We start from the raw sequence: 26,745 nt of genomic DNA on the forward strand, positions 1-26,745 counted from the left end.
TTCGGTTCAGGACAGGCCTGGGACCCACCACCGGAACCAGCAGCCTGTGGACTCTGAATCTGCAAGACAGTTGCGCGGAGTTCTGCTACCTCCAAAGTCAGATTCTGCATCTGTTCGACCAGTGCAGTCATAGCATCCATAGCTGCACAGTTTTGAAAAAAATGGCGGTATGGGCTTGGGATATTGTCACGGATGAAGTAGGGGAGAACACCAAAAGACAATCAAGAAGGAAGGGGAAAGACACTAGGCCTCACCGCTAGGGAAGGAAAAGGGTCACCACCTATAAAACCCTGCTCCTGGCCCTAACTCCTATCCCTGTGGGCACCTCTCGATGGTAGAGATACCCATACACGGGAACCTAGATAACCCTGGTGACCCTCAGATGCCCTAAAGCTAATGACTGGGCAGAGACCACCTGTTCCTTCCCTGGTGAAGGAACTAGCGTCTCACTGAGGCCTAGTAAACAACAGGATAGGGACAATGTAAAATGTAAACTTTATTGATTCTTGTGTGTTTGGTGCAACTTATCTGGCACTGTGATCCTGATGCTGGTAAACATTTCGGTCACGCCGTCAATTAACGGCCTAATTAGGCTCAGAGGGGTGATTAGTTGGGCATGTGCTTATCTTTACATTCCTTTTCTGGAAAAAAGCCCCCCCCCCCCCCCATATGTGACAATCAGAGAGTTCTCTGATTAATGGATGAAGGGGGTTGATAATATGCACAGAAGTCCATGTTATCCTCTCCCTGGGGATATGTACAGTTACACAGGGAAAAAAATAATATCTCTCTCCTCTGTGCAGCCTGTCCGCATGTCCCCGACTAGCGCCCCACTCTCCTTCACCATGCTGGCTTACATTTCAGTCAGCTTAATGAGGGGAAGGGTGTTTTCTCCCAGCATGGGGCTGGGTAACAGTTACAGATTCAAGCCAGTGTTGGGAGTGAAAGCTGGAAGTATATACAGAGAGTGCAGAATTATTAGGCAAATGAGTATTTTGACCACATCATCCTCTTTATGCATGTTGTCTTACTCCAAGCTGTATAGGCTCGAAAGCCTACTACCAATTAAGCATATTAGGTGATGTGCATCTCTGTAATGAGAAGGGGTGTGGTCTAATGACATCAACACCCTATATTAGGTGTGCATAATTATTAGGCAACTTCCTTTCCTTTGGCAAAATGGGTCAAAAGAAGGACTTGACAGGCTCAGAAAAGTCAAAAATAGTGAGATATCTTGCAGAGGGATGCAGCACTCTTAAAATTGCAAAGTTTCTGAAGCGTGATCATCGAACAATCAAGCGTTTCATTCAAAATAGTCAACAGGGTCGCAAGAAGCGTGTGGAAAAACCAAGGCGCAAAATAACTGCCCATGAACTGAGAAAAGTCAAGCGTGCAGCTGCCAAGATGCCACTTGCCACCAGTTTGGCCATATTTCAGAGCTGCAACATCACTGGAGTGCCCAAAAGCACAAGGTGTGCAATACTCAGTGACATGGCCAAGGTAAGAAAGGCTGAAAGACGACCACCACTGAACAAGACACACAAGCTGAAACGTCAAGACTGGGCCAAGAAATATCTCAAGACTGATTTTTCTAAGGTTTTATGGACTGATGAAATGAGAGTGAGTCTTGATGGGCCAGATGGATGGGCCCGTGGCTGGATTGGTAAAGGGCAGAGAGCTCCAGCCCGACTCAGACGCCAGCAAGGTGGAGGTGGAGTACTGGTTTGGGCTGGTATCATCAAAGATGAGCTGGTGGGGCCTTTTCGGGTTGAGGATGGAGTCAAGCTCAACTCCCAGTCCTACTGCCAGTTTCTGGAAGACACCTTCTTCAAGCAGTGGTACAGGAAGAAGTCTGCATCCTTCAAGAAAAACATGATTTTCATGCAAGACAATGCTCCATCACACGCGTCCAAGTACTCCACAGCGTGGCTGGCAAGAAAGGGTATAAAAGAAGAAAATCTAATGACATGGCCTCCTTGTTCACCTGATCTGAACCCCATTGAGAACCTGTGGTCCATCATCAAATGTGAGATTTACAAGGAGGGAAAACAGTACACCTCTCTGAACAGTGTCTGGGAGGCTGTGGTTGCTGCTGCACGCAATGTTGATGGTGAACAGATCAAAACACTGACAGAATCCATGGATGGCAGGCTTTTGAGTGTCCTTGCAAAGAAAGGTGGCTATATTGGTCACTGATTTGTTTTTGTTTTTGTTTTGAATGTCAGAAATGTATATTTGTGAATGTTGAGATGTTATATTGGTTTCACTGGTAAAAATAAATAATTAAAATGGGTATATATTTGTTTTTTGTTAAGTTGCCTAATAATTATGCACAGTAATAGTCACCTGCACACACAGATATCCCCCTAAAATAGCTAAAACTAAAAACAAACTAAAAACTACTTCCAAAAATATTCAGCTTTGATATTAATGAGTTTTTTTGGGTTCATTGAGAACATGGTTGTTGTTCAATAATAAAATTAATCCTCAAAAATACAACTTGCCTAAGAATTCTGCACTCCCTGTAATGCTTTCACTGAGACCTCTTTCTAAGGGCTTTAGCTGACAATTTAGAGATTGTCACCTTTAAAACATGGCCTAGCTTGATTGAGATCCAGCCATCAGTAAAAAGAATGCATGACATATGTCCTTGGTAGGAAAAGGGTTACAATGTTGTACACTTTTTTATATTAAGGATCTATACTCAGGATTAGAGATGGCCAGTTCGCAGTGTTCGCCAGCGAACACATGCGATCTGCCATCTTAACTGACAAGTCCGGCGAGGCACAGGTAAGTCCTTACCTGTGCCTGTGCGCGAGTTGGTCTGAAATGAAATGCGGTCTCCGGGAGCAGGCAGTTCCGAGAACAGCCTCGGCGGGCCGTTCTCGGAACTGCCTGCTACCGGAGACCGCATTTCATTTCAGACCAGCTCGCGCATAGGCACAGGTAAGGACTTACCTGTGCCTCGCCGGACTTGTCAGTTAAGATGGCAGATCGCATGTGCTCTCGGGTGAACACTGTGAACTGGCCATCACTGCTCAGGATAGGTCATCAATATCAGATCAATAGGGGGTTGACTGCCAGCACCTACACCGATAAGCTGTTTGAAGAGAACGCTTCTCTTTTCTGTTTACCTGCTCACCGACAACATTGCAGTGGCAATGTCGACGGCAAGCAGGTAAACAGTGGATGCAGTGTCCTACTATGTGCTATATGTGGGCACTTTAAACTGTGGGCTGTTAGGAGTGTCATTACATTTATTCGCCCCTAGGTGGTGCTGGCATCACTCATATATATATATATATATATCTGAGGTTTGTTAATAAAGTTAGAAAAGGTTGAAAGTTAGAGAAAGAAGGAAGTTGATGGAGGAGGTGAACAAGAGCAGTCCACAATGTAGCTGCCATTTCACCCTCTGGGCCCTGATCAAGCCAAGAGAGGACAAACAAAGTATTTATAGCAGAACAGCACAGACAAGTAAGTCTATGTCTGAATATAGAGAAAGTCTAGTGGAGATAAGAGCTTAAACTAGCCAATGGACTTCACAAGCACCAGTGACCGGGAGAAACTTAAAGGTACATGGACACAACCGGATAATTACTGCGCAGAATTATCCTTTACCACATGCTTCTATGGACATAGTGACCTGAACCTTTCCAGAGAGCATCCTGCATAAATAATGTAGCAGAGAGTTTGCCTGCCACGAGGGAAAACGCCTTTATTGGATTGCTCAACATAAAGTAAGAAGTTTATTATATTCAGTATCTGAGTGCTAGAGTGTGGACATAGAATAGGAATATATAGAAGGAAGGAAAACTCCTCAACTTACAATGAACAAGCCTGTTATAAGGAATACAGCTGAACTAATATTTGGATTTAGAACCAAACAAAAAAGCCTCAACGTAAAACCGTAAGTTAGGGCAGGGAATGAATAACCATATAAACCTATAATGTTGTTGAACAAGCACCAAAAGAATGCCCAATGTATTCAAAAAATATATACTTTTATTTAATTATAATAAACATATCATGATTACTGAAATATTGAAGATATCAAGAAAAGAATATGAAGAATCAGCAGAGAAACCGGATGCCGCAATCCACTGGCCGGTGTCACTGCTACCCGCCAGAAGATGGAAAACATGTCAAGTATACCGGTAGTATGCAGCGGGGTGATTCACAACACAATAGCCCATATAATATGACTAGTCCAATAGTAATTCATGTGATCGTCACCCTGGTGCATAACAACCAGATGAGTCTCAGCTCAGCCCTAAAGTGTGATGAAAAACAAGTCATCAAACATCCGCTAGAATCTAGCAATAAAGTCGAAAAAATGAAATATATGTGGAGCCCTCACATAAGTGAGACCACACACACCAAGCCTTATTATAAAGGATATGAGGAAGCTCATATGTGGGTAACAGATAGAAAGTTAAAGCATACCATGAGACATGATGGAGGGTAAAAGCAGAAGGCACGGGACAGGCTAAGAACCTTGACGCGCGTTTCGCCTCAGCTCCTGTTTCGTGCCTGCTGCTTTTACCCTCATATCCTTTATAATAAGGCTTGGTGTGTGTGGTCTCACTTATGTGAGTGCTCTAAATATATTTCATTTTTTCCCCTTTATTGCTAGATTCTAGCGGATGTTTGATTACTTGTTTTTCATCACACTTTAGGGCTGAGCTGAGACTCATCTGGTGGTTATGCACCAGGGTGACGATCACATGAATTACTATTGGACTAGTTATATTATATGGGCTATTGTGTTGTGAATCACCCCGCTGCATACTACCGGTATACTTGACATGTTTTCCATCTTCTGGCAGGTAGTAGTGACACCGGCCAGGGGATTGCGGCATCCGGTTTTTCTGCTGATTCTTCATATTCTTTTCTTGATATCTTCAATATTTCAGTAATCATGATATGTTTATTATAATTAAATAAAAGTATATATTTTTTGAATACATTGGGCATTCTTTTGTTGCTTGTTCAACAACATTATAGGTTTATATAATATTTGGATTTATTGCTTTGCTATACATGAGCTGTACTGACTACCTGAAGACAAGTGATTTAGTAAAAGTTCTGTTGGTTACTACAATTGACTCCTCATCCTTTCTACCAACTTCATTTGCACCTAACGGTGCTGGCGTCACAAACACAGGGGCCCAGCCACCAAAGCACCTTAACCACCTCCGGACCGCCTAACGCAGGATTGCGTTCCGGAGGTGGCAGCGCTGCGCAGAGTCACGCATATACGCGTCATCTCGCGAGACGCGAGATTTCGCTCAAAGCCGGCCCGCGCATGCGCATCGCGGGCCGGCAAAATAAAAAGAAGTATTTCGTCACCAGCCTGCCAGCAACGATCATTGGCTGGCAGGCTGGCGATTTTCAAAAAATCCAATCCAAAGTCATATAACAGATCATATTAGTAAATATGATCTGTTATATGGCTTGTCTGCTCCTGTGCTGGTCCTTTTCGTCGGTTGGATCCAGCACAGGAGCAGACTGAACTGTGAGTAGCACCAACACTACACCTTAGCCCCAGATCACCCACCTGCACCCCAATTAACCCTTTGATCACCCCTTTGATCGCCCCTGTCAATCACTAGTGAAAGGAAAAAAAGTGATCAGTGTAAACTGTCACTTTTTTTTTTTCACTGGTATTGGCTGTTAGGTTTTAGGGATAGTTTAGGCCCCTTGGTTAGGTAGTTAGCGTCAGTTAGCGCCCACCCCACCGCACCGCAATCACTTTTATTCGCTGTTTAGCGTATCGCTAATCAGCATTTGTACTTTTATAGTATCTGTAAGTGATCAAAACTGATCACGGTCAGATCTATAATAGTATTAGTGTCACTTTAGTTTGCCCTCCACCCAAAACGCAGTGTTTGCCCGATCAGGCCTGATCGGTCGCCCACACGTGCGTTCACCCACGCCCGCCCCACCGCAGTGACAAAAAATTATTATTTTTTGATCACTGCACATTCATTTTACACGCACTGCGGCGATAAAAAAATCAGTTTTGATATTTTTTATCAACCGCAGCAGCCTCCGGTACTTCGCTAGCCTCCCCTTTGTAAGACAGGTTTGCTTTTTTTCTTGGGTAGTCTCAGGGAATACCCCTAAATTTAGTAGTCCAAAATGTCAAACAGGGGGTATTCTTCTGAAGAGGCCTACAGGATTCTGACCCAGTCGGATGAGGAGTGGGAACCCTCATCTGACGAATCTAGCGGGTCAGAATATGAACCTGTGGAAAGCAGTGGCTCTCTGACCCAAAGTTCGGACGAGGAGGTGGAGGTCCCTGGCAGCACCAGGCGTACCCGGCCCCATGTCGCTAGACCACAGGTTACGCAGGATCCGCTTCAAGAGCAGCAGAGTGGGGCTGTCGCTGCCGGATCACGTGGTGAGGCATACACCAGCAGCGCAGCCCTTCCTGGACCTAGTACCAGCACTGCCGTACAACATGGTGAAGTAGCGAGCACCAGAAGGGCAGTTGAAGCTGGTACGGTGGCACGTGCAATAGTTACCCCGTCGCAGCCACCGCAAAGACAGGCCCGTAGAGCCCCTAGAGTCCCTGAGGTGCTGGCAAATCCTGATTGGCAGTCACCAACTTCAGCCGCACCAGTAGTTCCCCCTTTCACCGCCCAGTCTGGAGTTCGGGTTGAGACGGCTCAAATCGGTTCGGCCCTGGGATTTTTTGAGCTGTTCTTGACTGCGGAGCTCTTGGACTTAGTCGTGGCAGAGACCAACCAATATGCCACACAATTTATAACCGCTAACCCGGGAAGCTATTATGCCCAGCCTTTCCGGTGGAAACCAGTCCAAGTTTCCGAACTTAAAATTTTTTTGGGCCTTCTCCTCAACATGGGCCTGACAAAAAAGCATGAATTGCGGTCATATTGGTCAACGCACCCAATTCATCACATGCCCATGTTCTCTGCTGCTATGTCCAGGACACGATTTGAGACCATCCTACGTTTTCTGCATTTTAGCGACAATACCACCTCCCGTCCCAGAGGCCACCCTGCTTTTGACCGGCTCCACAAAATTCGGCCCCTCATAGACCATTTCAACCTGAAATTTGCAGATTTGTATACCCCTGAGCAAAACATCTGCGTAGACGAGTCCCTAATACATTTTACCGGGCGCCTTGGCTTCAAACAATACATCCCAAGCAAGCGTGCCCGGTATGGGGTCAAATTGTATAAGCTCTGTGAAAGGGCCACAGGCTATACCCACAAATTTCGGATCTATGAGGGAAAAGATCAGACCCTGGAGCCGGTCGGTTGCCCTGACTACCTGGGGAGCAGTGGGAAGACAGTCTGGGACTTGGTGTCACCCTTATTCGGCAAGGGGTACCATCTTTATGTGGACAATTTCTACACAAGTGTGGCCCTCTTTAGGCATTTGTTTATAGAACGGATTTGCGCCTGTGGCACCGCGCGAAGTAGTCGCGTGGGCTTCCCCCAACGGCTTGTAACCACCCGTCTTGCAAGGGGGCAGAGGGCTGCCTTGTGTAACGAAGAACTGCTCGCGGTGAAATGGAGAGACAAGCGTGACGTTTACATGCTCTCCTCCATTCACGCAGACACGACAATCCAAATTGAGCGAGCAACCCGTGTCATTGAAAAGCCCCTCTGTGTCCACGACTATAATGCGCTCATGGGAGGGGTGGACTTCAATGACCAGATGTTGTCTCCGTATTTAGTTTCCCGCAGAACCAGACGCTGGTATAAGAAGGTGTCTGTATATTTAATTCAATTGGCGCTCTACAATAGTTTTGTTCTCTACAGTAAGGCTGGGAGAACAGGATCCTTCCTCAAATTCCAGGAAGAGATCATCGAGAACCTCCTTTACCCAGGAGGTTCCGTGGCCCCATCCACCAGTGTAGTTAGCCGTCTACACGAGCGACATTTCCCCAGTGTCGTTCCTGGTACCTCAACCCAACCGTCACCCCGAAAAAGATGTCGTGTCTGTAGCAGGAGTGGAATAAGGCGTGACACCCGCTATTTCTGTCCTGACTGTGCTGACCACCCTGCCCTATGCTATGGAGAGTGTTTCCGGAAGTACCACACACAGGTACACCTAGCATAGGGATCACATCTCACCAGGACAGGCACACAGGGCTATTAGGGCCCATTCACTCACAGCTGCTGCAAACCTCTCCTTTCACCTGGGATAAAGTGCATAACGTACTTCGCCACATCTTTGGGCGATTTGCGCTTTGCACATTGTCCCATGGGGAAGGAGAGGTTTGTTCTATAAAAGGTAAAAAAAACTAAACAAAAAAAAAAATACCGGTAAGTAAAAAAGTTAAATGTTCAGTTAAAAAAGTTTAAAAAAAGTTTCTATGTTCTGTTCAACAGTTAATAAAGTTATTGCTTTGCGGCCTGGTTTTTTCTTTTTTGTTTTGTTTTTTTTACCTTTCAGGTGGACCAACCGATCGACTAGCTGCAGCACTGATGTGCATTCGGACAGAAGCATTGCGCTGCTGTCAGATTACACGCAAGTCGGTGTATGCGGCGCTGCAAGACGAGATTTCTCCTCTGCAGTAAAAGATACGTTTGCCGAGGCATATGAGCTGAGGAGGTGGCGGTGTTCATATACTTTGGCAAACACTTTGTATATATAAAAAAAAAAATCCCGGCAATGATTTATTCATCCACATCGATTGATGTGAATGGAGAAATCTGGTTTGCCAGGGCATACGAGCTGAAGTGGGTATGGATGTTGGGCGGAGCTCCTATGTCCTGGCAGACGCCTTTCCCCTCCTTTTTCTTTTTTTGGCAGAGATTTTTTCATCCACATTGATCGATGCGAATGAAGAAATCTGTGCCGTTCATTTTTTTCTTTCAGCCCAGAGGCTGAACGGAAAAAAAAAATCTCATTACCCGTATGCTCAATATAAGGAGAATAGCAGAAACTCCTAATGCTGGGCATACATGTAATGATTGCGGAGACCCTCAAATGCCAGGGCAGTACAAACACCCCACAAATAACACCATTTTGGAAAGAAGACACCCCAAGGTATTCGCTGAGGGGCATATTGAGTCCATGAAAGATTGAAATTTTTGTCCCAAGTTAGCGGAAAGGGAGACTTTGTGAGAACAAAATCAAAAAAATCTATTTCCGCTAACTTGTGCCAAAATTTTTTTTTTCAATGAACTCGCCATGCCCCTCATTGAATACCTTGGGGTGTCTTCTTTCCAAAATGGGGTCACATGTGGGGTATTTATACTGCCCTGGCATTTTAGGGGCCCCAAAGCGTGAGAAGAAGTCTGGTATCCAAATGTCTAAAAATGCCCTCCTAAAATGAATTTGGGCACCTTTGCCCACCTAGGCTGCAAAAAAGTGTCACACATGTGGTATCTCCGTATTCAGCAGAAGTTGGGGAATATGTTTTGGGGTGTCATTTTACATATACCCATGCTGGGTGAGATAAATATCTTGGTCAAATGCCAACTTTGTATAAAAAAAATGGGAAAAGTTGTCTTTTGCCAAGATATTTCTCTCACCCAGCATGGGTATATGTAAAATGACACCCCAAAACACATTCCCCACCTTCTCCTGAGTACGGAGATACCAGATGTGTGACACTTTTTTGCAGCCTAGGTGGGCAAAGGGGCCCACATTCCAAAGAGCACCTTTCGGATTTCACAGGTCATTTACCTACTTACCAGACATTAGGGCCCCTGGAAAATGCCAGGGCAGTATAACTACCCCACAAGTGACCCCATTTTGGAAAGAAGACACCCCAAGGTATTCCGTGAGGGGCATGGCAAGTTCCTAGAATTTTTTATTTTTTGTCACAAGTTAGTGGAAAATGATGATTTTTTTTTTTTTTTTTTTTCATACAAAGTCTCATATTCCACTAACTTGTGACAAAAAATAAAAATTTCCATGAACTCACTATGCCCATCAGCGAATACCTTGGGGTCTCTTCTTTCCAAAATGGGGTCACTTGTGGGGTAGTTATACTGCCCTGGCATTCTAGGGGCCCAAATGTGTGGTAAGGAGTTTGAAATCAAATTCTGAAAAAAATGACCTGTCAAATCCGAAAGGTGCTCTTTGGAATATGGGCCCCTTTGCCCACCTAGGCTGCAAAAAAGTGTCACACATCTGGTATCTCCGTACTCAGGAGAAGGTGGGGAATGTGTTTTGGGGTGTCATTTTACATATACCCATGCTGGGTGAGAGAAATATCTTGGCAAAAGACAACTTTTCCCATTTTTTTATACAAAGTTGGCATTTGACCAAGATATTTATCTCACCCAGCATGGGTATATGTAAAAAGACACCCCAAAACACATTCCTCAACTTCTCCTGAGTACGGGGATACCAGATGTGTGACACTTTTTTGCAGCCTAGGTGGGCAAAGGGGCCCACATTCCAAAGAGCACCTTTTGGATTTCATAGGTCATTTTTTACTGAATTTGATTTCAAACTCCTTACCACACATTTGGGCCCCTAGAATGCCAGGGCAGTATAACTACCCCACAAGTGACCCCATTTTGGAAAGAAGAGACCCCAAGGTATTCGCTGATGGGCATAGTGAGTTCATGGAAGTTTTTATTTTTTGTCACAAGTTAGTGGAATATGAGACTTTGTATGAAAAAAATAAAAAAAAAATAAATCATCATTTTCCACTAACTTGTGACAAAAAATAAAAAATTCTAGGAACTCGCCATGCCCCTCACGAAATACCTTGGGGTGTCTTCTTTCCAAAATGGGGTCACTTGTGGGGTAGTTATACTGCCCTGGCATTCTAGGGGCCCAAATGTGTGGTAAGGAGTTTGAAATCAAATTCTGAAAAAAATGACCTGTCAAATCCGAAAGGTGCTCTTTGGAATATGGGCCCCTTTGCCCACCTAGGCTGCAAAAAAGTGTCACACATCTGGTATCTCCGTACTCAGGAGAAGGTGGGGAATGTGTTTTGGGGTGTCATTTTACATATACCCATGCTGGGTGAGAGAAATATCTTGGCAAAAGACAACTTTTCCCATTTTTTTATACAAAGTTGGCATTTGACCAAGATATTTATCTCACCCAGCATGGGTATATGTAAAAAGACACCCCAAAACACATTCCTCAACTTCTCCTGAGTACGGGGATACCAGATGTGTGACACTTTTTTGCAGCCTAGGTGGGCAAAGGGGCCCACATTCCAAAGAGCACCTTTTGGATTTCATAGGTCATTTTTTACTGAATTTGATTTCAAACTCCTTACCACACATTTGGGCCCCTAGAATGCCAGGGCAGTATAACTACCCCACAAGTGACCCCATTTTGGAAAGAAGAGACCCCAAGGTATTCGCTGATGGGCATAGTGAGTTCATGGAAGTTTTTATTTTTTGTCACAAGTTAGTGGAATATGAGACTTTGTATGAAAAAAAAATAAAAATCATCATTTTCCACTAACTTGTGACAAAAAATAAAAACTTCTATGAACTCACTATGCCCATCACGAAATACCTTGGGGTCTCTTCTTTCCAAAATGGGGTCACTTGTGGGGTAGTTATACTGCCCTGGCATTCTAGGGGCCCAAATGTGTGGTAAGGAGTTTGAAATCAAATTCTGAAAAAAATGACCTGTCAAATCCGAAAGGTGCTCTTTGGAATATGGGCCCCTTTGCCCACCTAGGCTGCAAAAAAGTGTCACACATCTGGTATCTCCGTACTCAGGAGAAGGTGGGGAATGTGTTTTGGGGTGTCATTTTATATATACCCATGCTGGGTGAGATAAATATCTTGGTCAAATGCCAACTTTGTATAAAAAAATGGGAAAAGTTGTCTTTTGCCAAGATATTTCTCTCACCCAGCATGGGTATATATAAAATGACACCCCAAAACACATTCCCCACCTTCTCCTGAGTACGGAGATACCAGATGTGTGACACTTTTTTGCAGCCTAGGTGGGCAAAGGGGCCCATATTCCAAAGAGCACCTTTCGGATTTGACAGGTCATTTTTTTCAGAATTTGATTTCAAACTCCTTACCACACATTTGGGCCCCTAGAATGCCAGGGCAGTATAACTACCCCACAAGTGACCCCATTTTGGAAAGAAGAGACCCCAAGGTATTTCGTGATGGGCATAGTGAGTTCATGGAAGTTTTTATTTTTTGTCACAAGTTAGTGGAATATGAGACTTTGTAAGAAAAAAAAAAAAAAATCATCATTTTCCGCTAACTTGTGACAAAAAATAAAAAGTTCGATGAACTCACTATGCCCATCAGCGAATACCTTAGGGTGTGTACTTTCCGAAATGGGGTCATTTGTGGGGTGTTTGTACTGTCTGGCCATTGTAGAACCTCAGGAAACATGACAGGTGCTCAGAAAGTCAGAGCTGCTTCAAAAAGCGGAAATTCACATTTTTGTACCATAGTTTGTAAACGCTATAACTTTTACCCAAACCATTTTTTTTTTACCCAAACATTTTTTTTTTATCAAAGACATGTAGAACTATAAATTTAGAGCAAAATTTCTATATGGATCTCGTTTTTTTTGCAAAATTTTACAACTGAAAGTGAAAAATGTCATTTTTTTGCAAAAAAATCGTTAAATTTCGATTAATAACAAAAAAAGTAAAAATGTCAGCAGCAATGAAATACCACCAAATGAAAGCTCTATTAGTGAGAAGAAAAGGAGGTAAAATTCATTTGGGTGGTAAGTTGCATGACCGAGCAATAAACGGTGAAAGTAGTGTAGGTCAGAAGTGTAAAAAGTGGCCTGGTCTTTCAGGGTGTTTAAGCACTGGGGGCTGAAGTGGTTAAGCATACCCATTACCATCAAGGGCACCGCAACTTCCATCTGGCTGGTGTTCCCTGCAATAGAGAGTGCCCCAGAGGATTTAGTGCTGTCTTCCCCATCACTGCACGCCGGCCCAGGGAGGCTCTGCTAACCGTGAGTACCAAAAACTACTACTACCCCCATCGGCCCACCGTACCTCACGCGTTGCCCCTGCGGACCCGGTCGCTGCATGAAGAGAAGGCGGTGGTTGAGAACTGTGTTCTCTTCAAGCAGCTGATTGGCAGAGGGTGAATTCAGTTGGCCCCCCACTAATCTTATATTGATGACCATCAATACATAACCATATTAACCTAACCAGACTCCTGTTTTACCTATCAATACCCTCTAATATGTGGCTTTGGTCAAGACGATGGTGTTGGTCTCTATCCAATGGCTAATGAGGAAACAATATTTTTACATTTCTCTCTTTACTCAGGAACTCATAACAAATAATGGAACATAGTGGGGCACATTTACTATAGTGTCTGCGCCTGTTTTCATGAGTAAAAAGCCAGTTTCCAACAGTTTACCAACTGATTTTGCGCCTGTTTTGGAGGCATTTGCATCTGTTGCTCCTATTTTGAGTTTTAAGACAAATTCATAAGTTGTCAAGCATTTGTTCCTATTTTCTGACCTATTTATGTAGGTGCACCTTATTTTGCACCTGATTAAGGCTACTTTCACACTCGCATTTTGTGCGGATCCGTCATGGACAGATCCGTTCAGATAATACAACCGTCTGCATCCGTTCAGAACGGATCCGTTTGTATTATCTTTAACATAGCCAAAACGGATCCGTCTTGAACACCATTGAAAGTCAATGGAGGACGGATCCGTTTTCTATTGTGCCAGATTGTGTCGGTAAATACAGATCCGTCCCCATTGACTTACATTGCAAGCAGCGTTTTGATGTCAGTCTCCAAAGCGGAATGGAGACTGAACTGATGCAAATTGATGCATTCTGAGCGGATCTGTCAGGGAACCATGAACCAGACGTACAACAAGAGATAAGTGAAAATAGAAGGCTTTATTGAAAATAAAGCTGTAAAGCAAAAGTCCAAACGGATGGTGAAACCGAGCAGAATCTTTGCGAAGCCAGAGGTCAGGAACCAGAAGGGTAGTCAGACGAAGCCAGGATCAGGAACCAGCAGGGTAGTCAGACGAAGCCAGGATCAGGAACCAGCAGGGTAGTCAGACGAAGCCAGGATCAGGAACCAGCAGGGTAGTCAGACGAAGCCAGGATCAGGAACCAGAAGCAGCAGCAGTCTTAGAAGCATGTGAACACAAGAGGACCAAGCAAGGAACTGAAGCCACAGATCTCCTATATATATGAGCTAGGCATCCAGCTCCTCCCAGGGGAAGGAGGAGCCGCAGGGTGGAAGGCTACAAGAAACCCAGGACCCAAGATGGCCGCCAGCACATGTCAAACGAAGGAGAGCAGCAAGCAGGTAAGACCATGACAGTACCTCCCCCTCAAGGGCCCCTCCTCCGCGGAGCACAAAACGGTTTCTGAGGGAAGCGTGCGTGGAAGGCTCGGAGCAAGGCAGGAGCATGGACATCTGCGGAGGGAACCCAGGAACGCTCCTCTGGACCATAACCACGCCAATGGACCAAAAACTGCAACCGACCGCGGACCAGGCGTGAGTCCAGGATATTGCTCACCTCATATTCCTCACGATTGCCCACTTGGACCGGACGAGGCCGAGGAACCGAGGAAGTGAAACGATTACACACCAGTGGCTTCAACAGGGAGACATGAAACACGTTGGAGATCCGCATGCCAGGAGGAAGCGCAAGGGCATAGGCTACCGGGTTTACCCTGCGAAGCACTCGGAAGGGACCAACAAAGCGAGGCGCCAGCTTGGGAGTGGGCACTCGAAGGTTGAGGTTGCGGGTGGACAACCATACACGGTCTCCGACCTGGTAGGAAGGAGCAGGCGCTCGTCTGCGATCAGCCTGGAATCTCTGGCGCTGCGCAGAGACCTCAAGGGACTTCTGGATCTGTACCCAAGAAGCACGTAGGACGGAAAGGTGATCCTCCACAGCCGGAATATCCTGGGGAGAGAATACCTCCGGTAACACGGCAGGTTGGAACCCATAATTGGCCATGAAGGGAGACGTCCCAGAGGAAGAGTTCACCGCCGTGTTCCTGGCAAACTCAGCCCAAGGCAGGAGGTCAACCCAATTGTCTTGGTGATCGGAGACATAGCAACGAAGGAATTGCTCCAAGGCCTGATTGGATCGTTCTGCGGCCCCATTGGACTGAGGGTGGTAGGCCGAGGAGAAGGAGAGATGAATCCCCAACTGGGAGCAAAAGGCGCGCCAGAACCTGGACACAAACTGACTCCCCCGATCCGACACAATCTCCTTAGGCAAACCGTGCAACCGGAAGACCTCCCTGGCAAAAATCGTGGCCAACTCTTGTGCAGAGGGTAACTTCTTGAGAGGAACACAGTGGCACATTTTGGAAAACCGATCCACAATCATGAGAATGACCGTATGGCCTCGGGATGCAGGGAGGTCCACAATGAAATCCATCCCCAGGTGTGACCATGGGCGCTCCCCGGTGGCTATGGGTTGCAGAAGGCCCAACGGAAGGTGCCGAGGGGACTTACTCTGGGCACAAACGGAGCATGCCGCTACATATGCGGCGATGTCGGAACGTAGGGAAGGCCACCAGAACAGACGTGAAACAGCCCAGGACAGCTGATTCTTTCCAGGATGCCCCGCGGTCTTGGAGTTATGGTAGGTTCGCAACAACCGAGTGCGCAACTCCTCAGGCACAAAACATCTGCCGTTGGGTCTCCCAGAGGGAGCACCAGATTGAGCCGCCAAAATCTGCTCACCCAGGGGAGAGGTCAGGCTGGTGCGAATGGTGGCCAGGATCTGATTCGGAGGTATGACCGAAGTCGGAATCGACTCCTCCCTGGACAGCTCGGAGTACTGCCGTGATAAGGCATCCGCCCTGATGTTCTTGGAACCGGGTAGGTAGGAGACCACGTAATTAAAACGTGACAAGAACAGAGCCCATCTGGCCTGACGTGGTGTCAATCTCTTGGCCTCAGAAAGGTAGGTCAGATTCTTGTGGTCCGTCAGGATGAGAACCGGAACCACCGACCCCTCGAGCAAGTGCCTCCATTCTTTAAGGGCCTGCACGATGGCCAATAACTCCCTGTCACCAATCTGATAGTTGCACTCCGCGGAAGACAGTTTCCGGGAGTAAAACCCACAAGGAAGCAGAGGACCCTCTGGTGTTCTACGCTGAGACAGAAGGGCGCCTACTCCCGTCTCAGACGCGTCCACCTCGAGGACAAAGGGCAACCCAGGGTTGGGATGCGACAGAATCGGAGCCGACACAAAGGCGGACTTTAGGGCCTCAAAAGCTCGGATGGCCTCGAGCGGCCAGACCTGGGAATTACTGCCCTTCCTGGTCAGATCCGTGAGAGGCTTGGCCAGCATGGAAAAGTCCCTGATGAACTTCCGATAATAATTGGCGAAGCCCAAAAAGCGCTGCAGGGAACGAAGACCACTGGGCTGGGGCCACTGTAAGACAGCCGAAACCTTCTCAGGATCCATGGAGAACCCCTCAGCGGAAATGATGTAACCTAAGAAGGTTACCTGGGATCGGTGAAATTCGCATTTCTCAAGCTTACCGAACAGCTTGTTCTCTCGTAACCGTTGCAACACTCGTCTGACATCCAGAATGTGGGCCTCCATGGATTCAGAATATACCAAGATGTCATCCAAATAGACTACCACACACTGCTGCAACAGGTCACGGAAAACATCGTTGATGAATTCCTGAAAGACTGCGGGCGCATTGCACAACCCAAAGGGCATAACCAAGGATTCGTAATGACCGGTCCTGGTGTTAAACGCGGTCTTCCACTCATCGCCCGCCTTGATCCTTACCAGGTTATATGCCGCCCTCAGGTCGAGTTTGGTAAAGACCGTGGCCCCTTTAAGGCGATCGAACAGCTCGGAAATCAAGGGTATCGGGTAAGCGTTCTTGATCGTGATGCGATTGAGACCCCTGTAATCGATGCAAGGCCTCAACTCACCGCCCTTCTTTTTCACAAAGAAAAATCCAGCCCCTGCCGGGGACGAAGATTTGCGAATGTGTCCGCGTGAAAGCGCCTCCCTCACGTACTCCTCCATGGCCTCATTCTCCGCTACCGACAGTGGATAGACTTTGCCACGAGGAGGAACGGCACCAGATTGTAACTCTATGGCACAATCGTATGGGCGGTGCGGAGGTAGGGCAACCGCGCGCACCTTATCGAATACATCCCGGTACTCCTCGTATTCAGGAGGCAACAGAGAGTCCGAGGAAGTACACAGCAACTTGACAGACCCATGGATGCAACTAGCCCCACACTGCGGTGACCACGAGAGGATCTCGACCGATCTCCAATCGAAAGTCGGATTATGTTTCTGGAGCCAGGGGTACCCCAAGACCACCGAGTAGTGTGGAGACGAAATAACCTGGAGGCAGACCGACTCTCTGTGAACGGCACCAATGGCTATCCCCACTGGAAGGGTCTCATGAGTCACGTGTGGCGGCAGAAGGGGTCTGCCGTCTATCGCCTCAAGAGCCAGTGGGGAACCTCGAGCCTGCAGAGGAATGGAATTGGCGGCAGCGAACACACTATCAATGAACAAACCACCAGCACCAGAGTCCACCAACGCCTGGGTCGTCACCGAGCCCCCGACCCAGGAGAGGACAACAGTGATCAGTGGTTTGTCAACACGGGAAACCGGGGACGAGGAGACTCCACCCAAGATCTGCCCCCGACAGGATCTCAGGGTACGAGCGTTTCCCGGACGGTTCGGACATGCCAACCGAAAATGCCCACCGAGACCACAGTACATGCATCGGCCCTCGCGTCTCCGGAGTGCCCTCTCCCCCTCGGACAGGCGAGCAAACCCCAGCTGCATGGGTTCACCCCCAGACAAGTCATCCCCAGGAGGCGTGGGAGGAGAGGGAGGCACGGGTGGGACAGCAAACGTAGGCACCAATCTGTTAGAAGACCTCCGCAGGTTCTCCTTAAAGGAAGGTCTCTCCCTGAGTCTGGTGTCAATCAAAATCAGGAAAGAAATAAGAGACTCGAGCTCAACTGGTAGGTCCTTAGCTGCAACCTCATCCTTCAAGGCATCCGAGAGACCATGAGAGAAAGCAGCGACCAGAGCCTCATTATTCCAGCCCACCTCTGCTGCCAGGGTACGAAACTCAATGGCGTATTCAGCTACGGATCGTGAACCCTGTCTGATGGACATAAGGAGCTTCGCAGCAGAGGCAGCACGAGCCGGCACATCGAATACCTTCCGAAGAGAAGCAACAAAACCGGAAAACTCGGCAACCACCGGATTGTTGTTCTCCCATAAAGGGCTGGCCCAGGCCAAGGCCTTGTCCGAGAGCAGCGAGATCAAGAAGCCCACCTTTGATCTCTCAGTAGGAAAGGCATGTGGCAGCAACTCGAAATAAATGCCCACCTGGTTAAGGAAACCTCGGCACTGAGTTGGCTCTCCCCCAAAGCGCTGTGGAAGAGGGGCAGAACCGGTCATACCCCGAAACACCACAGGCGCAACAACAGGTGTCGGGGTAGACTCTGGCGCAACAACCGGAGCGGCAGTAGGAGCGAGCCCAGGAGCGACAACCGACCCATCGGCAACGGGAGCGAAATGAGCCGTGCGTTCAAGCAGGGTTTGCAACGCCACAGCGAACCGACCCAACAGGTGATCCTGCTGATCAAGTCTGGCAACCAGCGTGGGTAGCGAGGATGGCCCTGTACCGTCAGAATTCATGGCTTGGTCCTAATGTCAGGGAACCATGAACCAGACGTACAACAAGAGATAAGTGAAAATAGAAGGCTTTATTGAAAATAAAGCTGTAAAGCAAAAGTCCAAACGGATGGTGAAACCGAGCAGAATCTTTGCGAAGCCAGAGGTCAGGAACCAGAAGGGTAGTCAGACGAAGCCAGGATCAGGAACCAGCAGGGTAGTCAGACGAAGCCAGGATCAGGAACCAGAAGCAGCAGCAGTCTTAGAAGCATGTGAACACAAGAGGACCAAGCAAGGAACTGAAGCCACAGATCTCCTATATATATGAGCTAGGCATCCAGCTCCTCCCAGGGGAAGGAGGAGCCGCAGGGTGGAAGGCTACAAGAAACCCAGGACCCAAGATGGCCGCCAGCACATGTCAAACGAAGGAGAGCAGCAAGCAGGTAAGACCATGACAGGATCCTTTTCCATTCAGAATGCATTAGAATGCAAACTGAGCCGTTTTGGACCGCTTGTGAGAGCCCTGAACGGATCTCACAAATGGAAAGCCTAAATGCGAGTGTGAAAGTATACTTAGTCGTAAAAGCACTCTAATTTCTACTCCACTGCAGGGCTGGTACTTTTCTGCCTCTGTTTTGAGTTGCGCCACATTTTGCCTACTTTCAAGGAGATTTGTGCCTGATTTTTAGCTCCTTTGAACCACATTTTCATGTGCATACTAATGAGACCAGTCATAGTGAATATGAGTCAGTCTTACAAAAAAACAACCACTAGATAACTCTATTTATTAAGGGATAATAAATGAGTCGCAAATTAAAGACAAGCGTTGCCAATATGCCAGGTTTTTTTTACTCCAAAAAAAGGTGAGTTTGATAAATGTGCCCCAGTCTCTTTAACTATGGGACTGGATTTTATCTGGTCATCCTCTTATTATGAAACAAAATCAATTTCATGCTCTGATTTAAAAGTTTTGGCTTTTACTTGCAAATTAGCTTTCCTCTAGAAAGAAAATTTTTGGAGTATTGCCTGCAATGCTGGATCTCTGTTGTCACAGTCATTACCGCTGGCTGTGACCTTCTGTCTATGCTCTCGCTGCAGCTCCGTTCCTCTGTATTATTTGTGGTTCTGTATGGGTTAACTCCCCTGTATAGGAGTTAATCCTCTGTCTGCTCCATGGGTGTGGTCTCTCTGCTGCACCCATGGAACCTGTATATAAGGCTGAGGTTTCCTCAGTTCTGTGTCAGCTCTCCTGGTGTGTGTTATCTTGTCCTGTCCTGCTCCTGGTTTGTACTTGCTCTCCCATGCTGCTGACCCATGGGATCCATGTCTGTCTGTGCTCTGTGGGTTTCCCTACTTGTTCATTTCCGTCCTCTTTCCTGTCTTTCTGTTCTGCCAGTTATGTTTTAGTTACTTTGTGTTTATTCTGATGTCTGTGTTCAGCAAGCCTTTGCAGCAGAGTGGCATGACAAGGCCATGCAGTTTACTACTGGTGGAGCAAGTCCTTCTCTGCTCATTGCCACTCCTGCTCCCTTGCGTGAACTCCTGCTTGTATTATTATTATTTGCCCTGTTTTGTATTTACCTGTCTGTTATGTTTGCCTATGTGCCGTCGGTACCTTCTGGTACCTGTTGTCCATTCGCTCCTGCTGTCACTGTCTAGGTCACGCTCCAGAGTGGACCCTGTTAACTTTCTGCGGCTAAGTCTAACCCTACCATCTAGGGCTCTAGGGAAAACCAGGAGTTGCTTAGTTACGCCCCTCTGGAGTATTACTAGACAGTGGCACAGTGGGGGTTTTCTCCCACTGTGCTGACGGTACATAGAGCTCATGTTTTATCTGTGCTGCTTTTCATGTTTTTGTCTGTGCAATAAACTCTTATGTGTCTGTACCTGATTTTCGTTTATTGCTTGACGACGCGGTGGTCTCTCCTGGGACCTCCAACTCGTGACATCTGTGAGGAGAACCAGTACCTTCCAAAAGATGCATTTATTTGCCTGTTTAGGACTCATGTACATTAACGTATTTTCTTTCCGTGTCCGTTCCGGGGTTTTTTGCAGACCCTATGTAGCAAAAAAAACTGAAGTTACTCCATGTGCATTCTGTTTCCATATGTCCGTTCCGCAAAAAAATAGAACATGTCCTATTATTGTCCGCATTACGGACAAGGGAGAGTACTGTTCTATTAGGGGCCAGCTGTCACGGACGTTCCTGTGGCAGGTACCAGGAGACCAGAGAGACTGGCAACTCGTGGATTCAATTGACAAGTTCACTGGATCTTATTGTGTCTGTGTTTTGGTGAAAGCCACATCCCTTGCTTCAGGTGTGGCTTGTTGGTAAACTACCTTTCCCATAAGTAGCAGCTTCTCACTCTTGGAGGTGCGGTTTATAGATTTTCTTCCTGCCTTCTAACTAGCTGGTTGGTTGTACTCTGTGGTGCTTCTGGAGTTGCCAGTTTTCTACTTTCATATAAGTCTTGTCTGTTCTTATTGTTTTGTGTTTGTTATATTCCCTGTTAATTGTATCTGGGCCTGAGACAGAGACTTCCATTCGTCCATCTAGGGAGGAATGGGTTGTCTCTGGTCCTAACCTCATTCCAGGGCCTTATAGGGATATAAGGGCCTAGGTATCCAGCATATGAATATTCCTACCTTCAAGGTCTATTCATATTGATAGGTAGTTAGGGCCCGGATTAGGGTTGTTTAGGAGGTGACCTGTTTCTTCCCTAGTTTCCAGGCCCAGTTACTGTTCCCCTTCCCTCCGGTGTTTAGTGATTGTGACACCAGCTGTTCCGTTCCGCAAAATACGGAATGCACACAGATGTCCTCTGTATTTTATGCAGATCCGTGTTTTGCGGACCGCAAAATACATACAGTCGTGTGCATGAGCCCTTAGACACTGCACAAGAGCCATTGGATCTGCAATTTATTCTGGTAGGCTATACCTCTGCCAATGCCTTCTCCATTGCCTATATTGCTGGATGTTTTCTCACAAAGGCAGTTTTACCTGTTCATGTTTGTGATTACAAAATAAAATACATACGTATGGCAATGCATGGGTTAGTTTTAATCTGACAAATTTTGTGTGATCCTAGAACCTTATCGTATTGCCTCTATAAATGCACAGGATTACATATCTGTGAAAGATAAATCTATGTTACAGGTAACAACTTCACACTATAGAACATGGTAAAGATAATGCTTCCCACAAACCCATCAGGCATTATCCTTGGTAGTGAGATCCATTCCCAAGCAAATTTGTTGTTAGAAGACTCACTCAATGCTCTTGATTACCCTTATGCTTGTTCTTATTTTACTATAGCTAAAATTGACTAACATATAACTGGTACTGATATATAGTAGATAGTATTTCCATAATAGTAACTGTTTTGTTCCAAGTGGTATTATTATACCACTTGTGATTGTTCAGACTGGACTAACCTTGAGTGCAATTCACAAGTGTTAGGCCTCTTGCACACGACCGTATGTATTATGCGGTCCGCAAAAAATACGGATGACGTCCATGTGCATAACGTATTTTGCAGAACGGAAAAGCTGGCCCCTAATAGAACAGTACTATCTTTGTCTTTTATGCGGACAATAATAGGACAAGTTCTATCTTTTAGCGGAACAGATATATGGAAATACGGAAACAGAATGCACACGGAGTACCTTATGTTTTCTTTTTGCAGACCCATTGAAATGAATGGTTCCGCATATGGTCCGCAAATAAAACGGAACTGACGCAAAAAGAAAAAACATTTGTGTGCAAGAGACCTTAGGCTAGTTTCACACTAGCGCTTACATCCTACAGCAAGCTGTTCCGGCCGACTAACAGCCTGCGAGAGATTATCGTATCCGGCATAGTCGGATACTAACTTTCCCTGCCGGAGCTCATTGACTATAACGGGATTCAGCCAGGCAAAAACCCCAAGCTGCGCTATTTGTCCGGCTGAATCCCGTCACATCCAGATCCCAGACAAGTTCCATTACAGTCCATGTGGTCTGCTGGTGCTCCAGCATTTTCCGGGTTTGCTGGATACATTGTCTTCTGACAGGCTCTTCCTCTGAAATCATTTCTGAGTTGGATGCAGCAATTCGATTGTAGTTGAACTTTGGACTCTGCAGTGACCACCTGTCTGGTTTGGTACCCAATAAGCAGTAGGGTTCGCTGAACTGTTGTTTTAGACACACATCTGGTAGCACCCTGGCTCATTTTGGAGGTGAGCTGGTCCACTGTAGCATGTCAGTCTGCCCTTGCGTACCTTCGTAGCCGACGTTCACCTCTCACATCACTGGCACCTGGTGCATTTTCCTCGTCGCTTATTCGCAATGTTGCCATTTATCCATTCACAACACACTTTCAGAACAGTTCACAAACTGCGCAGTTTCAGAAATACTGCCACTCTAGACCCAAAAGGCAATAATCATCTTGTCAGGCTGGAAGTCTGTATCCGCAGGGAGAAGCTACGGCCTGCATGTGTATCATAGGCATCCAGGTCTGTTCTGTAGGGCATGTGCGCTTGCCTCTCACAGGCCCAGTGTGCACAGCCAAATGTGTCCCCAGCCAATGGCTGGATATCCCCAAGGGGAGGGTGCCTGAGCTCAGGTTCCTAGTTTAGGTTCCGATTTTGCTTAATGAAGGTGCTATCATCTACCTGTGTACCAAATCCCTGCCTGACTACTGACTCTGCTGCTCGTCTCCTGTCTGTTTACCATTTTCCCCCATTGTGACCTGCCTCGACCTTGTTTTACAGATATGTACAAACCTTGCCTGCCTTGACCTTCAGCTAGTTTTATGACTACAAGTATTGCCTGACCCCTTTGGTGCTGGTCCTCTGCAGCAAAGTCCAGGTCCCTGTAGAGGGGTTAAAGGGTGAATACCAGGGGTTCATCAGGTTTAACCCTGTCACACTTTGCTGTGTAGGCTGGCTGCCTGGGCTCTTGCATACTGGCTGCAGATGATGTGTTCCCATGTAAGTTGGTTGCTTGTGCTGTGCATACTGGCTGTGATCTTCTGTAAGTGTGTGTGAACAGTTCCCTGTGACGTGTATGCTCTCTGTGTTTGTTCATGTAAGAATTAAAGAGGTAATACAAATTAATTTTATTGATGACCTATCTGCAGGATACGTCATCAATATCAGATCGGCGGTGGTCCGATACCCGGTACCCCCGCCGATCAGCTGGTTGAAGAGAAGGCACGTGCCCTGCCAGCACTGCCTTCTCTTCATTGTTTACCTGTTCGCTGTCGCAACAGCAGCGGTAAGCAGGTATAATTACACCTCAGCCATCCCATTAATTTCAATGGGACTGCTTCCTCCTATACATTTTAATAAGAACAAATTGAAATTAATGGGATGGCTTAGGTGTAATTACACCTGCTCACCACTGCTGTTGAGATGGCTGCCAGCTTGACTATGAATAGAAGGCAACACTGGCACAGCGCATGCCTTCTTTTAAACCATCTGATCAGCGGGGGTACCGGGGGTCCACTGAACGTGATAAGCTCAAACTCAATAGTAGGCACACTGGGTCCACACCCCTTTTTGCAACTGTAATAAATTGCCCCTTTTACCTATGACAGCAACAAGGGATATATGTGCAGACAACCCATCACACACCTTATATACCCACCAAGCCAGCTCATGACACATGGCTTTCTTCAAGAAGGAAGTGGTCATAATAATGGGACTCAACTGTGTAACATAATAAACAATCTGAGATTGAGCTGATTCACTGGCAAATCCACTTATTGTACAGAAGTTACGGTACAATTATTTGGTCCATTTCCATTATATAAAACTGTGTTCCCATCAAGTTTTTGTCCCACATTTATTATATACATTAGGAAAAAAGGATGCAAAAGTACAACACTATTTCCATTCTGTTCCGCAAAAAAAGTATATGGAATTTTTTTTTTCCATTGGAACTCTATAGTGATGGATGCCACTGTATAGTACAGCATCCACTAGAGGCATCCATTTACCATATACGTCATACGTATACGTTAAACTTGGAACAAAAACCTGATGTGAACACAGCCTTAATCAAATATCTCTGGAAAATGGCAAAGTAATTGTTTCCAAAAAATATTATAAATATATATTAGCCAGAAGAGGACATCTTCAGTAAATCAATACAAAATAGTAATTATCTTTATCCTGAATGACCACCATGCAGGTCATGATTTATCACAGAAGACGGGTTTGTATAATAATCTGCACACTCCAGTATACAGCAGAATCCCGTGGATAGGTAATAAATGTATGGCTGGTGGTCCATGAGAAGGTGTGAATGCTCCATGACCAATGCTCCATTCACTTCTGTAGGACTTCTGGAGATACCCAGGAACTTTACTCAGTGATTCATTCACACTTATGATTCACTCACAGAGGGGACCCCATTCTTGTGATCAGTGGGGGTCCCAGAGGTCAGCACCTCAACGGTCTATTATACATTTATCACCTATCCCATGGAAAACTGAGCAGGACTCAAATTCCTGCAGGAGGTAGTGATTCTGAGCTGTTACTGACGTAATGGGAGAAGGGCTGTGTATAAGGGTTCATGTACATGAACGGATTTTTTGTCTGCATCCGAGTGTCATTTTTTGCTTATTGGATGCGGATCTATTTACTTCAATGGGGCCGCAAAACAAGCAGACAGCACGCCGCGTGCTGTCTGCATCTGTATGTCCGTTCCGTGGCATCCGCAAAAATAGAGAATATGTCCGATTGTCCGCATTACGGACACGATTATGACTGTTCTATTATGGCCCAGATGTTCTGTTCCGCAAAATGCCGAAGGCACGCGGCCAGTATCCGTGTGCATGAGCCCTAACACAAATGCTTAATGAGAGATTAGGATAAGCTTCTAGGCTTGTGAAGCAGAAGTGGACAGAATATGATGCCACTCATGTGGGTTCCTATTAGCTGTGCGGCAGGCCCTATTGCAGAACATGAGACCAGAAGCTCTTACCTAGAGGATTACCCTATGTCGATCTAAATTTGATTCAGTAGTACCACAGAGGTTGGGCTGGGTGGCATCTCTGGGTCTTGCCACCATATCAATGGTGATGTAGCAGTATTATGACTATATGAAACCATCCATTTTGTTAGATTTATTTTATTAAATGATAATCTTTTCTCAGTGTTTTGATTTTGCAAAATCAGGGGGTGCATCAAGATGTGAACTTTTCTGTAAGCAGCAGCCTACTCTGACTGTGGGGGGGGGTAGACATATGGCCATGGGCATTACTTAAAGCTCCCCTAATACAAAGCCTATCACAGAACCCTCCACCAGTATAGCATTCAGATGCAGTGTCGGACTGGGGTGCCTAGGGCCCACCAGTAAAATTTATTTTGAGGGCCCGCCGTACGGATGCATTCAAGATGCTACCAGATGATTGAATATGGGGGCCCTGCAGCAATTGTGAGAAGGTAGGTCCTGAGGAAAAAGAGGATACTGGCTAGGTTTTCTCTATAACTAGAAGACATCTCAGCTCTGATTGTGGCTATAATAATAAACTGAGTAGTGTCTTCTACTACTAATCTATCACGTTTTTTTATATGAACATAGCCTGGTTGAGGTGCTGTACATTGAATACATGTATGTGGTGCAGTAAGTCTACTGTGTTATGTGCCACTTGTGTAGGGGGTGCGAGACTAGGGCCAGGATTCACCTGTACCCCTGTGAGCCAGTCTGAGCCTGGTCAAATGTATAATACCGGTATCCTCTTATATGGCAGAAGACCTTTTAGACCCCCTCAGACAGCTACATATTGCTACTCTTTCCATCCCCTTATAGTTCAGACCCCATATACAGGTAATGCCTGCACTTGCATGTCTTCATTATTCAGCTCCAGGAGCAAAAAGGCTGGACGTACCCCTCTGTGAATTTCCACATTATGTTGCAGGTATGTGCTGTAAACAATAGCATCAGATTGTATGGATTTTCTGATGCAAAAAAAAAACATGTTGTAGAATCAATTAGTTTTTTAGTTTGTAACAGATATTCACAATATTGACATATAGAGTAGATTCCAAACTAAATAGCGGTCCCTTTATAGGACTGCACATACGGTACATTTGTTTTCAAGTAAAACATGGGTTAAGATGAAGCGATGTGAATGTTCCCATAGCAACACTAAGAGGCCACCTCTTGCCTTGTGTAGAGCTTAGCTGT

This window comes from Bufo bufo, chromosome 4 (assembly GCF_905171765.1).
Source record: "Bufo bufo chromosome 4, aBufBuf1.1, whole genome shotgun sequence".
NCBI classification, from domain to species: domain Eukaryota; kingdom Metazoa; phylum Chordata; class Amphibia; order Anura; family Bufonidae; genus Bufo; species Bufo bufo.